Source organism: Martes martes (assembly GCF_963455335.1).
Source record: "Martes martes genome assembly, chromosome: 2".
NCBI lineage: Eukaryota > Metazoa > Chordata > Mammalia > Carnivora > Mustelidae > Martes > Martes martes.
This window is the reverse complement of record NC_137889.1, coordinates 165,950,134-165,965,374: the sequence shown is the minus strand read 5'-3', so window position 1 is coordinate 165,965,374 and position 15,241 is coordinate 165,950,134.

Genomic DNA, 15,241 nt, shown 5'->3' with positions numbered 1-15,241 from the left:
TAAAAGTAAAGTAAAGTAAAAAGTAAAAAGTAAAAAGATGGTTTTCTTCTTTTTTGAAAAAAATATAAGAAAGGTATACGGTCCATTCTGTTTATTTTACTTAACGTGCACTGCAAACTTGTCAAACAAACATTATCTACAATATGTTAGCAATCTGTTCCCTGTGCTACTTTTTCTATTTAAGTGGGTTAGACTTAGTAATTCCTTAACTTTACAAATTTGTTTAACACATTGTAATATTCCTTATAATACACATATTTTATCCCTTACCACCAACATTTTAGATTGGTTTAAATTTCAGGGGGATATTCAGTATCACATTTAATCAGCACTTTAAATTTGAGCTAAGTTTATTGCTATAAATTAATACATGGAAATTATTTTTTAAATTGCAAAAAAATAGAAATAGGTATACAATTAAAAGTATATATTTTTGCCTCTGCAAAACTGCTAGGGACAAATTTCATCCATCACTTCACATATATCCTTCTAGGAATTTTCTATAAATATAGAAAAAATATATATAAAAGTAAACTCAAAATATCAAAACATCAAAATACCTAAATGTGAGACCTGAAACCATAAAAATCCTAGAAGAGAACATAGGAAGTAATTTCTCTGACATTGGCTATAGAAACATTTTTCTAGATATGTTTCCTAAGGCAAGGGAAACAAAAGCAGACATAATCTATTGAGACTACATCAAAATAAAAAACTTTTGCACAGCAAAAGAAACAATCAACAAAACAAAAAGCCGACACATTGAATTGGGGGAACATATTTGGAAATGATATATCTTATAAGGGGTTAATATCCAAAATACATCAAGAACTTATACAACTCAACACCAAAAAAAAACAAACAACCCAATTATAAAATCAGCAGATGACCTAAATACACATTTTTCCAAAGAAGATATCCAAATGGCTAACAGACACATGAAAAGATGCTGAACATCACTAATCATCAGGGAAACTCAAGTCAAAACTACAATGAGATATCATCTTATACTAATTAGGATGGCTGAAATCAAAATGAGAAGAAATAAGTGTTAGCGAGAATGTGGAGATAAAACAAGCCCTTGCACACTGTTGGTGGGACTATAAGTGGTATAGCCAATGTGCAAAACAGTATGGAGATTCCTCAAAAAATTTAAAAATAGAAATACCATATCACCTAATAATTCCACTATTCGGTATTTACCCAAAGAAAATGAAAATACTAATTCAAAAAGATATATGTATCCCTATGTTCATTGTAGTTATAAAATGTGACTGTTATACAATAGCCAAGATATGAATAAAACCTAAGTGTCCATTAATAGATGAATGGTTAAGGAAAAGCCATTTTTGTGCACACACACACACACGCACACACACGTATACATATACACACACACACATATATACATATAGACATACATTATATATATAATATATATGTCTATATATACATACAATGTATGTATTTATATACAAGATATGTGTGTGTGTGTATGTGTGTATACACATACAATGCAATGCAATATTATGTGGCCATAAAAATGGATGAGGTCATGCCATTTGAAACAACATAGATGTATCTAGAAAGTATTATGCTAAGTGAAATAAGTCAGACTGAGAAAGGCAAATGATGTATGATTCCATTTATAAGAGGAATTTAAAAAGCAGTGAATCAACAAATAAAAAAACAGAATCAGACCTATAAACACAGAAAACAAACTGATGGCTGCAGAGGGGAAGGGTCTGAGTGTTGGGCAAAACGGACAAAGGGAGTGGGAGATACAGGTTTCCAGTTATGGAATGAATAACCCTTGGGAATGAAAGGCACAGAATAAGGAATATAGTAAATGATATTGTAATAATGATGTAATGGAACACATGGTAGCTACACTTGTGGTGAATATAGCATAATGTATAAACTTATCAAATCACTAAGTTGCACACCTGAAATTAATGTACTATTGTATGTCAACTACACTAAAATTTAAAAAAAAAAATCTACTCCTCCTCCCAAAAATATATATTTTTTTTAAATTTTTATTTATTTATTTGACAGACAGAGATCACAAGTAGGCAGAGAGGCAGGCAGAGAGAGAAGAGGAAGCAGGCTCCCTGCCGAGCAGAGAGCCTGATGTGGGGGTTGATCCCAGGACCCTGAGATCATGACCTGAGCCGAAGGCAGAGGCTTTAACCCACTGAGCCACACAAGCGTCCCCTCCCAAAAATATTTTTTTTTTTTAAAGATTTTATTTATTCATTTGACACAGAGAGAGAGAGAGAGAGATCACAAGTAGGCAGGCGGAGGCGGGGAGAGGGAAGCAGGCTCCCTGCTGAGCAGAGAGCCTTATGTGGGGCTTGATCCCAGGACCCTGGAATCATGACCTGAGCCGAAGGCAGAGGCTTTAACCCACTGAGCCACACAAGCGTCCCCTCCCAAAAATATTTTTAAAAAATTAAAATAAATCAATAAGTAACAACAACACATCAGTTTCATTGGATTGTGCCACTATCCATAGTTTTCCCAGAGACTGCACTGTCTTCTGTTGAATGACGACAAATTACCCTTACCACCAACATTTTAGATTGTGTAAATTCACTTCTGAATTTACCTTTTGCTGTTAACCAAGGTAAAAAATATTTCCTAAGCCTTTGTCTGATATTCACCTACAACCTAAGTTTTCCTGTTTGGTGCCAATTGTGCTATTTACTATAATATCTTATTTTGCTTTACAATTAGTAAAATATTATATTTTCCTGATTCAATAACACATATATGAAATGTTATTCTGTCCACCAAATGTGTATCAAATTGTGTCTTAAGAGCTTTACATTTGTAACTTAAGAAAATAATGAGCACCCCAGCCGAGACCTAGATGGTAACTATGGCTAGAAGTTAGTAAATACTTATACTGGTCCATTTATGGAAGTAAAGGAAATCTTTAACGTAAAAATTCCTACTTGATTTTAATATAACCATGGTGCCCCCTCATAGTAGTTGGTCTTGCAGTTTGGTGATGAATTTTAATGGGCTCATTTCTTATCCATTGGTAATCTTCTGGGCATGACCTTAAGTCTAGGGAGGACGATTGACATAGCTTTGCATAAACATGGAAAGCACTATATCCACTGCATTCAGGATATATATATTTATTTAAGGTTATATTGATGTATAAAAAAAGGAAAAAAAAAGAAATGCTCATTTGTCTATCTTTTGGTCCAACGTAAGTTGTTCTTGTTTTTACATATAATTATTGATTTCAGTAGGGATTGGGAGACAAATCAGATGAGCGTTTTCAAGTTTCTTTTTATTCTCAGGAACAGTGGGGTTGCAGTTTGATAGAGACATAACACAGTACTACAATATCATATATGAGTTGTATCTGTGAATGGTGAACATTACTTTGGTGTCTTTTGGATTCAAGTGCCTAAAAATCCAAATTCAAAAGCAAAGGGAAGTTTATTGCTCACATTGATAAAAAGTCCAGAAAATTATGTCTTTAGATATTACTAAATAAATATTCAGAGCCTAGTTCTAGGATCCAGTATCTCATATTCTTATCTCTCTTCAGATTGATTCTTATGTCATTTCTCACAGTAGCTCTAGTAACTTCACATGAATTAAACACTAGTATATAGGGCTGTTTTTCCCCCTGATTATAGAGTCCTCTGATCTCTCTTTTCTTAAAGGATTACTTTAAAAAACTTGAAATTAGAGACACCTGGTTGGCTTAGTCAGTTGAGCATCTCCCTTTGGCTCAGGTCATGATCTCATGGTCCTGAGACTAAGGCCTGCATCAAGCTCCTTGTTTGGTAGGGAACCTGCTTCTGCCTCTCTCTGTGTGGGCTCTCTCTCTCTTTCTCTCTCAAATAAATAAATAAATCTTTTAAAAAATCATGCAATTATGAATACTTTCTCTTCTCCTTTGAGGTGTAAATTTTCTGCTAGGCTATTGATAGTTTTCCAACTCAAGAATGTCTTTCTCAAAAACCTGGAAGCCACCCTTTGAAATATAATCATCAAGTCTTTGTGGGAAGGTAGAAGTCTAACTTCCATAAGCACCAATTAGCAAACACAGATGGCCAAATTGCACTAACCATCTCCCACTTCCTAGTATTCTCCAGTACTTTAAGTACAAGCTCACCCAGCATTTAAAAACTCTACCGCCCTTTGTTTCAAAGGAGTTGAATTCACTCTCTCCCCTATTGCAGTAGCCTTCCCCCTTTATTGCTATAGTTCTAAGTAAAGTTTCCCTTACAATTTTAACACATCTAGTGCAATTTTTCTTTGACAAGAGAGAAAGTTGATTGTATACTGAAGACAAAAAAAAAAAAAAGGAAAAAGAAAAAGAAAAAAAAAATTTTCTTCATATTTTACCTAAAATGTTCTTAATATCCCAAGTGGGTTGAAAGAAGCAAACCAAAAAAGTACATGTATTATGCTTAGCAAAACATTTTGGCACAGTGCTGGCTGTAAGGTGGTGGCAAGAGAGCCACAGATGCAGAGGTAGGTGTAAGTCAGAGGGACTGAAATGGAATGGGAAGTGGTCTAGTCTCCTTATGATCAGTAGCTTCCAACTTCACTGTTAAACTGGGAGAAGATCCAGTTGTGTAACCAAACATCTCTTCTTTTGTCATAAGGGTAAGAAGGAGTGAGGAAAGAGGTGAGATGGAATGTTGATGGGGTTTAGGACCTGCTCATCCAAAATACAGCACTTTGACATATTGGGTATCTTAAGCTGAAGGAGTTTGAGAAAACAGCAGAAGCCTAAAGTTCATGCTGACCTCCTCCCCTCCTCCCCCTTCCCTGAAACAGATCGTGAAGTCCTCCTGTAGGAAGGCTTCTCTCCTTATACCCAGAAGAAAAGAGTATTCTTTTATTCTTTCTTTCTTTTTTTTTTTTTTGAAAAGAACATTCTTATCTCTGAAGACAAAGAAATGCCATGAAGAATCCCAACAAAAAGGACTTGCTAAGTATCCTCCCCCCTTTACTATACTTACCTCATACTCCTTAACCTATCATATTCCTTCATAACTGGCCACTCTTCATCAAACCCAGCCTAAAAATATTCAAGTCTGTTCCTCTGGATCTTTGTTCCTTATGAGAGCTTTTGTGTCACATAAAACTTACATGAAGTAAATATGTATGCTTTTCTCTTGTTAATTTGTCTTTGTCAGTTCTCTTTTCAAACCCAGCCAGGGACCCTAAGAGGGTGAAGAAAACCTTTTTCCTCCTTTACATGTTAGGTGCTCCCTTCTCTTCCCATACATAGGCTTTCAACTACTACCACTGCTCTGAAGTAGCAGCAGTTCAAGAGTGTGAACTGGAAGGAGATATAAGTGCCAAAAGAGTTATATGAATGATTCTTGTTAGGACGATCTTCTTTAAGTAGATTGGAGTGATAAAAATGGGAGTTTGCTGCACTTCTTTTTTAATAAATCAACTCTAATTATTTATAATGAAATAATATTTGTGGTCTAAGCATAAGAATAATAAAATAACAAGAACTCAAATCATCTGTTAAATATATTTTAATGTACTTAAAGTCTTTCATAATGCAGTATAATTTCCAAGTATCTAATAATAGATTTTACTTATACCATGTTAAATTAATAATATTTGTTTCAATCAGTACTATAAAAATTCAAAAGATTGACTATGTCTCCAGAGAATTTTCTACTTCTGTTTTGGCTGCAGGAACACATGTTATTATATTTGATATCCAGATCTTCTGTATTTAAGAAAAACACAACAGTTCACCTTAATCTATGGGCTGTTCTCTCAGAGAGAAATCTCAGATGCACAAGCTTGGAGAGTTAAACAGATTTCAGTACGGAGTTTTATATGAAAAAATCTTACTATGGCAACATTAATCTGTCCTAATTTGTATTTTATTGTAAAAATGATTGCCTAACAAATAGAATTCAAGATATTTTTAATATCAGTTAAGTGACCAGGCACGAGGAGTATTAACAGCATATACCATAGCGAAACTGTATTAATCTCCCTTCCTCAGGATTATTTCTTTAAAAAACAAGGGTCTTTGTCGTGGTCTGTCTGCATACACCTTCTGTTAAAGATTTTAGCTAAGTAAATTCCTCATTATTAAGAGATATTACAATTCTATAGATGACAAATTCCTTTAACTAATGATATATTTTTCAATTTTCCCAGGTAAGCATTCTCAGCTGTTGTGTTTCTTCTCCTGCTTATAATAAGTTGTCATTTTTTTTTTCATTCTATGTAAGTGAAATAGGGGAAAACCAAAGACAGCCTCATTATCAATAATTCATGCTTAATAATGTTGCATTGGCATTTGATGAAAGCATTGTGATGTATATTCTTTTAGACTTAGTATCCTGTAACACAACCAACCATTCTAATATGACTTAGGATTATTAGAAAAGAATCAACAGATCATACCCAGATGTACAGTAATTTATTCCAGTGGTACTATTAGGATTGTAAAGCTTTCAAAGACAATCACTAAAATTCTCAATCCAGGATGAAAAATAAATAGCTTGCCTGAAAGGTAGAATATTTCCAGGAGAACAAAACCATCGAATGTATTTTCTAGGTGATTATTCTTTGTTGAACCACAATTGCGATGTTGATGATTCTTGTCACTAGCATGTTGTTGGTAGAAGATTCATGGAGGTGCAGAAAAGATCTAATATTGACTAATTCCTTTTTTGCTTCTTTGTGGACATTTGATGATAGCAGATAAATTTTATACCCTTATTTTAGGGCTATTTGGGAAATTTAATTGCATGGCACTGGCCACCAATACATGTCCAAGTTTTCAGTTGTAATGCCCCCTATTAGTACATTGATTACTTCTTCCTTATTCATGTGGCTATATGGAATACAAACACTAGCTTTGATGTAAGTTATGCTAGTAAAATTAGTGAATGGTGGGCACTTTTCAAATGATAGTGATACCCACAATTTAAGTTCTTTCCTTATTTTTCTTCCTTTTTGCTCTTCTTTGATTCACTGATTTATTTCAGTGTTTATATATCATGGAAGCATCTTCATTTAGAACATGAGAATTAAACTGAATAATACTTCATTTTAATTTTCAATCCAATCCTTTTAAGTGATAGCTTCTATTATTATAGTAATATTCTTCTCACATGATACTTAAGAATTTTTTTTAGCATATATTAGCCCACTTCACAACTCCAGTGATATGGTTGGTTGAGCTATTACTCTTGAAGAGATAAAAGTTATGACACACAGTGAAATCTCAAAGAAATGTTGGTTATTTCAGCCTTTTGCTTTGGTAAAAGAGAAATGTGCACTTTTTCACCTCTAAGTGCACCTTTATTTAGTTACAAGTGCTTCTATCAATATATTTTAATATCCTCTGGATGAAAATTCTGAAGCCACTCCGAGGGACATCAAGTAGTAACACTTTGGGTACCTACTGACCCTCAGGAGCCTTCTTAAAGAGTAAATATGTGAAGTTCCTGATAGGTGAATTGGGTTAGGATGCTGAGCATGTGTGGCTCAGCCTTGCACTTTTCCTCTTTAGGAGGGGTGTCTTTCAGGAAGTGCGTGCCCCATGTCATAAGTTTTGCCAGGCATTCTGTCATATGGAGAGACCAGCCAATGTCCAGCTATAACTGAGATTGGATCAATAATTCTTCCTAATTCTGAAGTAATGATTAGTAACCTTTAACCTAGTGGTTACCAGTAGTAAAGATGATATATTTATATTCATGTGTCTTCTAGTTTATCTCTTAATTGATTCAGGACTAAGGTGAGAAATATGTGACTTTATATCCTGAGACTTTATGTCTCAATTACATTTTCGAGGCAACCGCCAAGCAATATATATGCTGCTTAGGTTCTCTTCTGATCCCATTACGGACTTGAGACAGAGTTCTAGGGAGGGATGATGGGGACATTGAAGGGAGATGATTAATTAACATGTCTTTAAAGTATTAATGATAAAAGCCTTTTTACCCATGTAACATAACACAAATGAAGAGTATAACATAAATGAAGTTTGTAACTATTTTGCCATCTCAGTGGCATAGGTTGGCATACAGAACGGTAGCTACATTAGAAGTAGCATCAAGGAAGGAGCTAAGTGAGCAGCAAGACACAAGAGGCTGTACAGGCAATATCCTGGTAAAAGACCACCCACCGTAAAGCATGTAAGACCTTGGGAAAGTATTATATGTGGGACCTGGTCTATTTTAATAAATACTATATTAAAAATTAATGGGTCCACATGAAGCATTGTGATCTGTTAATGAAAATTTAGAACAATGGATAGAGAAGAGGTATTTGTTCAATCTGATCAGTGAATATTCTCCAGCACTGACTCTTTCTGTCATGGTTCTTGAGACCTAGAACCAATTATTCCTGTCCTTCATTGTCAATTTCACCATTACTCCTACCTCAAGAAAAATAGCAACGTCGTTATTAATCACTAGTCCGTTGTTCTTTGGAACTGGCCTTGTATTGGAAAAACATAGATATTTTTACATCTGCAATATATTTTTTGCGGGTTATATCATCAATCACATGATGATACATCATGTATTATACCACAATGACCACTGATTTGCATCTCACAAGTTGTTCCTGTGCCTCTTTGGTGAAGACCACAAATACAAGTCTTACCTAGAGTATGAAGAAAAATGCAAACCATAATTTATTTTCTGGTCATGATAAATTAACTATTCAGAATTTCTTACCACAAACTTAGAACAACACTGCTTTCGATCTTGCTGTCCCTTGAACTCTTTAGGCCATAAAAACTGCATTCTGGAACGTGATCTCTTTTGAACTGACCACACCCCACCTTCTACAATACACTCTTAATTGTTCAAAGAATATCCTTTTGTCATCAGGCAATTCTTTTTTTTTTTTTTTTAAGATTTTATTTATTTATTTGACAGACGGAGATCACAAGTAGGCAGAGAAGCAGGCAGAGAAAGGAGGAAGCAGGCTCTCTGCTGAGCAGAGAGCCCTATGCAGGGCTTGATCCCAGGATCCTGGGATCAGAACCTGAGCTGAAGGCAGAGGCTTTAACCCACTGAGCCACAAAGGCACCCCCTCATCAGGCAATTCTTAAGACCAACCTAGCAGAGTATTCAATCTCCATATGGATGATAGTGAAAAGAGGACATCAATCATAAGTGTCTGTTGGTGTTAAAGAACAAAGATCCTAAGAGCCTTAAGAAGTGATAGGCATGATTCCTTCTAGAGGACTAATTGACATGTGACATAGAACCTGCAAAAATGGTAAGGTGACTGTCCTGGGTGCAACTGCTGGGGGCCCAAAGGACAAAAGATGCTGTTAGGTTCCTCTGTATAGTAAACATTGTAGACTAGAGGTAGCACCAAGGTTAGAACATGAACGGAAAAAGGGCAAGAGTCTTAAATCCAAGGTGACTGAAAGACTGTAACACAAAATTGAAATATTACTGTCATTCTGATGGTCCAGTTTTAAGGATCTTGTGAAAGAAATAACATTCTGGCTAGTGAGAACTTTCTGCTTTCCAGATTATACTTCTGGAACTAGGACTCCATTGTTGAGTCTTGGAGCTCCTTTGTTATCTGGTCAGCCTCATTTTGGTGTGGAGGAGAATGATGTGAGGTGGGGGTTTGAAATCACTCTAATGGAAGAAAAATAGGACTAGTATCCATTCATAGATGGCACTGGTGTCTCCAGCTGGCATATTCTAGGTCCCAGAGAGAGACATCTTCCAAAGAAAGCACTTCAAAACAGCAAAGAGAAGTTGGGAGACCCAGGGCCTACTTGTCTAGGTTGACATTAGAAGAATACTGACTTAGCTTAGAATCCTACATCTGTGGCTTATCAAATTTGAGAACTTAATCAATTAGTTAATATTACAAAGCCAGTTTTCTTTACCTTTGTGGTAGAAATTATAGTTACCTGGTAGATTGGCTACAAGAAAGAAATCGGAAAATGTATTAAGTGGATTTGTAATATAGTAGGTTTTCATTAAATAATAATTTGGGATTCAGCCCATCTCAGACAAAAAGTAAAGCTGAAACAAAATCACATAACATTGGTGGACTCCAGAGGAAGACTTGGGAAACTTCAAGCCAAGGGGAAGAAAGAACTATGCCATGTGGTAGATTGGTCTCATTCAGGGCTATATTTGAGGAGTTCAATTGGATATCTGAAATTTTGCGCTTATAGGGAGTCCAAGAGATGTAATGGTCTCAAAAAATACAAAGTGTACAAATTACAAGATTGTATTTATTATAATTATGTTTTTTGTTGCATATCTTCCCACTTGGACAAAGAGATTTTTGTGGGTTGTTTTGTTTGTTTTTGTTTTCCCCCAATTTTGGAGAACTACATACTTGCTTAGCTGCAGTTTTACAAATTATGGATTCACATTTTGGCCTCAGGATAGTTAACTAGTTGCTTATAGGAGATAGTACACTGGTTGCTTACAGGACAGCAAATTACATAGTCTTTAAAAGAAATACCATGGCAATGTCAATAAATCTAAAGTAAAAGGATACAAAAAGTGCATTAGAATATAATAGTAAGTGAACAATTGCATCTTTTTAACATCTACATTGTGATTCCTGAGAGGCTAATTGTTACCAGTCTTACAGGGAATGGATATAATCATTACGCATAAGACTTTATCTGCTATTCATTTTTCTTTTATGTGTACACACACACATGTATGTTTGTATGTCAGTGTGTGTGTATGCATATGTACACGTGGGTATCTATATGTACACACACACATACAAATAACTACATGGAAATAGCATTGTAAATAGTATTGTTTTTGAATAATAATAAGTGACATTTCCTTGGTTTTATTTCTCACTGCCTTAGGACTCGCAGGCTACTTTAAAATGTTTTCAGTGTATGTGGGATGAATGTGTCCCTATTGTGTCTATAAAGTATAGTATAAGGAAAACAATTTGGCAAATGTGTAGCTCATTAGTTCATGCAGCTGAGTGACTATTTTATTCATTAACTACTTCATCTTCTTTTCTTTTTGTTTGTTTTCTGTTTTTTTTATTATTATTATTATTTCATTTAGAACTGGCCTGAAAATTCATGAAGACTCATTAGTTCACCTCATTATCTATATGGACTATCCTATTCCAGGGCTCTTCTGGGGACCAAATTGCTGTCTTCTTAAAGGCGTATAATATAACACAATTTATTTCCTTTTAGAAATGTAATTCATTGTGTCTGAAAAATTTGGAAAGATGCCTTGTTCTCTAGTGTAAATAATTTCATATCAGGATCACAGGGACACAAATTAAAACAGAGAAATTCAAACACTTTTTCTTTTTTTCCATAAAGATATGCACTCTCTGATAATGAATGATTTGCCTACCTTTTCAGAGTTGTAGCCAATGATCACAGAAGATGATTTTTTTTTTTTTTGGCATATTCCAATTACATTATGAGTATTCTTAAGTCTGAATGATGTACATTCCTATATTTCCCTGGGAATTGCTGAGGTTGCTCATGATTCAACCATTCATTTTTAATGTCCAGTCTGCTAGCTCTGCGCTCTCATTAGTTAAGGGAATGTAATCATATCCAAAGAGAAGAATACTTAATTTCCATTCGTTCAACCTATCATTTATTCCCTCATTCATTCATCGAGTATCTTTTTTGTTTGTTTGTTTATTTGTTTAAAGATTTTATTTATTATTTGACAGAGAGAGACACAGTGAGAAAGGAAACACAAGCAGGGGGAGTGGAAGAGGGAGAAGCAGGCTTCCTGCTGGGCAGGGAGCCAGATGTGGGGCCAGATCCCAGGATTCTGGGGTCATGACCTGAGCTGAAGGCAGCCGCCCAATTACTGAGCCACCCAGGTGCCCACTGAGTACGTTTTAAGTGTTCACCACACACCACTGCAATAAAAACTTATAGTTCAGAGCAGCCATTCTCATCGAAGGTATTGACATACATTTAGGAGCAAGGATCATTGTGGGAGGAAGTGCAGGAGTAGCTTCATATTGGGAAAATGCTAAAAATGGGAGCATGAAGGTGGGGAATACTGCTTCTCTCATCTCTGAATAAAAGGAGATAATTGAGACTATCTTTTCGAATTCATATAAACGCTAAGTTTTTTTGTTTGTTTGTTTTGCTTTATTTCGTTTAGCACTGAGTGGTTTTATGTGGAAGGAGGCTGAAGTTTGATAAAGACAATGTATTTTTCCCCTTATTTGTTTGGTTTTATTGCTCACTCTGGCCTATCACTCATTCTGGCCTAATGATTCACAGACCTGTACCCCTGGGGCAAATAATACATTCTATGTTAAGAAAGAAATAAAAAATAAATAGAACGCTCACTCTAAATCATCCATCTGTTCAATATTACCTTGACCACATTGTTCTTACTTACACATTCAGTTTCAGAGTATGTTTCATTGTCTAAGCATCCCCCTCTGTCCCCATTATTTAACATCATTTAACACCTATTACTAACATTATTAAACATCCCATTATTTAACACCTACTCATCATTCATGTCAAAGTAATTTCACAGAGGCAGTGATTTTTATATATGCTGTTAAAGAAAATCTGGATTTAAAATCATGGTTATTCTGGAAATGGAAGCTTTACATAGGCACAGAAACAGGCCTAACAGGGAACATTTACTGATCCATCCCAGCTAAAGTGTCACAGTCGTATTAGGAAAGGTCATATTAGGAACAAATCAAGAATATGGACAATGGGTGAGCTGATGGCATGCTATACAAAATTTGAATCTGATCATTTTAAGCATAACCCATGTTAGATAGATGGAAAAAGGAGAAAGTCGATTGGTATAGCAATCCCAAGTCTGTGTCAACTCTCCTATATTCAAAATCCCTCATTTCCAAAATTTTAATTTTTAAATATGCCAAAATAAAAGTATGTTACTATTTTAACATCTTTTCTCTTTGACTTTCTCATTCACTGGTCTCTAAAATATAGTGTGCAGATTTTGCTTCTTTCCCTTACTCAATAATTGCTTTGAATAAGCAACATGATATTCAATGCCTTTACCTAATAAAGATAATGAGCAAAAGTAAAATGCAAACAACAACAGCTGATGGGATGGTGAATCATCCAAATGCCTGATTTTCTTGACTTAAACCTGCTGCTGCTATAGAAGCAACTATTAGCACACTGACAGATGGTGCCAGAACCCTTTGTCTCTTTTCGTCTCTCTCTCCTTCTCCTTTCTCTTCCCCCTCCTTTCCGCCTCTCCATTTAAGACAAAACTGTGCTTGGAAGTGTTAATTCTCCTTGAACATTACAATAACATCAAAACTCACCAGAGTTGGGTATTTTTTTGGCTTGAGAACAGCCAGAAAAATGGATGTGCTCTTTGAACATTGACTGCTTCTTTTTTGTCACATATGCAATTCTCTTTGCTCACCAGAAAAACTGGGCTTTTGCACTCATTGCAAGAATTCACAATAAATGTATTTTTTGTTTCCCTCACAACTGTTATACATTTTTTTTCCTCTCTAGCACTTTAATTAATGGGGAAGTGGGTGCTTTCTATTCAGTAAAAGGGTTTCCTTTCCCAGAGGTAGTCCTTCTCCATCAAAATACAGTTACTAGTACAACTATTACTACTAATCATACTACTAATAATAACAACAACCCTAAAACTTAAGAACTTGGTAAATTTCACACAAATTGGTTCACCAATTCAATGTTCCCATTGTCTCCATAGACATTATATTCCTCTGCAATTATTCCTTCAGTCTGGGAAATAAGTATAAAAATATTGAGGGACACCTGGGTGACTCAGTAAGTTAAGACTCTGCCTTCAGCTCACCTCATGATCCCAGGGTCCTGGGATCAAGCCTCGTGTCAGGCTCCTTGCTCAGCTGGTAGCCTGCTACTCCCTCTCCCTCAGCTGCTCCCCCTGCTTGTGCTCTCTCTGTCTCTCTCAAATACATAAATAAAATCTTAAAAAAAAAAATCATATCTCTTTATAGCAACACATTGTCAAAAATTTGTTTTCCAAAAGTCTAAGTTTAAATCCATCAATAAAATCTACATGCAGGGGGCACCTGGGTGGCTCAGTGGGTTAAGCCTCTGCCTTCGGCTCAGGTCATGATCTCGGGGTCCTGGGATCAAGCCCCACATCGGGCTCTCTGCTCGGTGGGGAGCCTGCTTCCTCCTCCTCTCTCTCTCTCTGTCTACTTGTGATCTCTCTCTGCCAAATAAATAAATAAATTTAAAAAAAATCTACATGCAGAAAATTCTGTTATCTATATGGTTATTAGTTTTCTCTTGCTGCTATAACAATCAACACATATTTGGTGGCTTAAAACAACACAAATTTACTATCTGAAAAGTCTGGAGTTCAAGTATCCAAAATAGGACTCAGGGAGCTACAGTAAAGGTGTTGGCAAGGCTATGTTCCTTCTGGAGGTTCTAGGTGAGAACCATTTACCTGCTTTTTATAGCTTATCAAGCCTGTCTGTTATCCTTGGCTCATGGCTCTCTTCCATCTTCAAAAGCCAGCAATGGACAATGGAGTCTTTCTCACTCCATTCCTCTGATACATACTATTCTGTATCCTTCTTCAAATTTATAGAAATCTTGTGATTATGCTTAAATCACCTAGACAATCCAGTACAATCTCCCCATTTCAAGGTCTGGTGATTATTGACTTTAATTCCATCTATAACTTTAATTTCTGCTTGCCATGTAACAAAACACAGGTTCTGGGAATTAGGATATAGAAATCTTGGGGGGTGTCATTATTCTTTTTACCACTATGGTTAAGGGAGGAAAACTGGTATCCACACGTAAACACACATACATACAAATATATGTGCAAATATGCAAAGACATTGTGACAAGGGTCAGCAATAGGAATTTCTGGATGGTATAGCTTGTCTAAACCAGCACTCTTAAACTCATTTATGTACATCAAACCTTGTTGCACTTACGCTCTTTTTTAAAGATTTTAATTATTTATTTGACAGAGAGAGCAAGAGAATATAAGCAGGGGGAGGAACAGAGGGAGAGGGAGAAGCAGACCCCCCACTGAACAAGGAGCCTGATGCAGGGCTTGATCCTGGGACCTTGAGATCATGACCTGAGCCAAAGGCAGCTGCTTAACCAAGGCACTCCGTACTTAGAATTTAAGAGTCTTTTTTTTTTTTTCTTTTAAGATTTTTATTTATTTATTTGACAGAGAGGGAGAGAGAGCACACGCAGGGGGAGTCGCAGGCAGAGGGAGAGGGAGAAGCA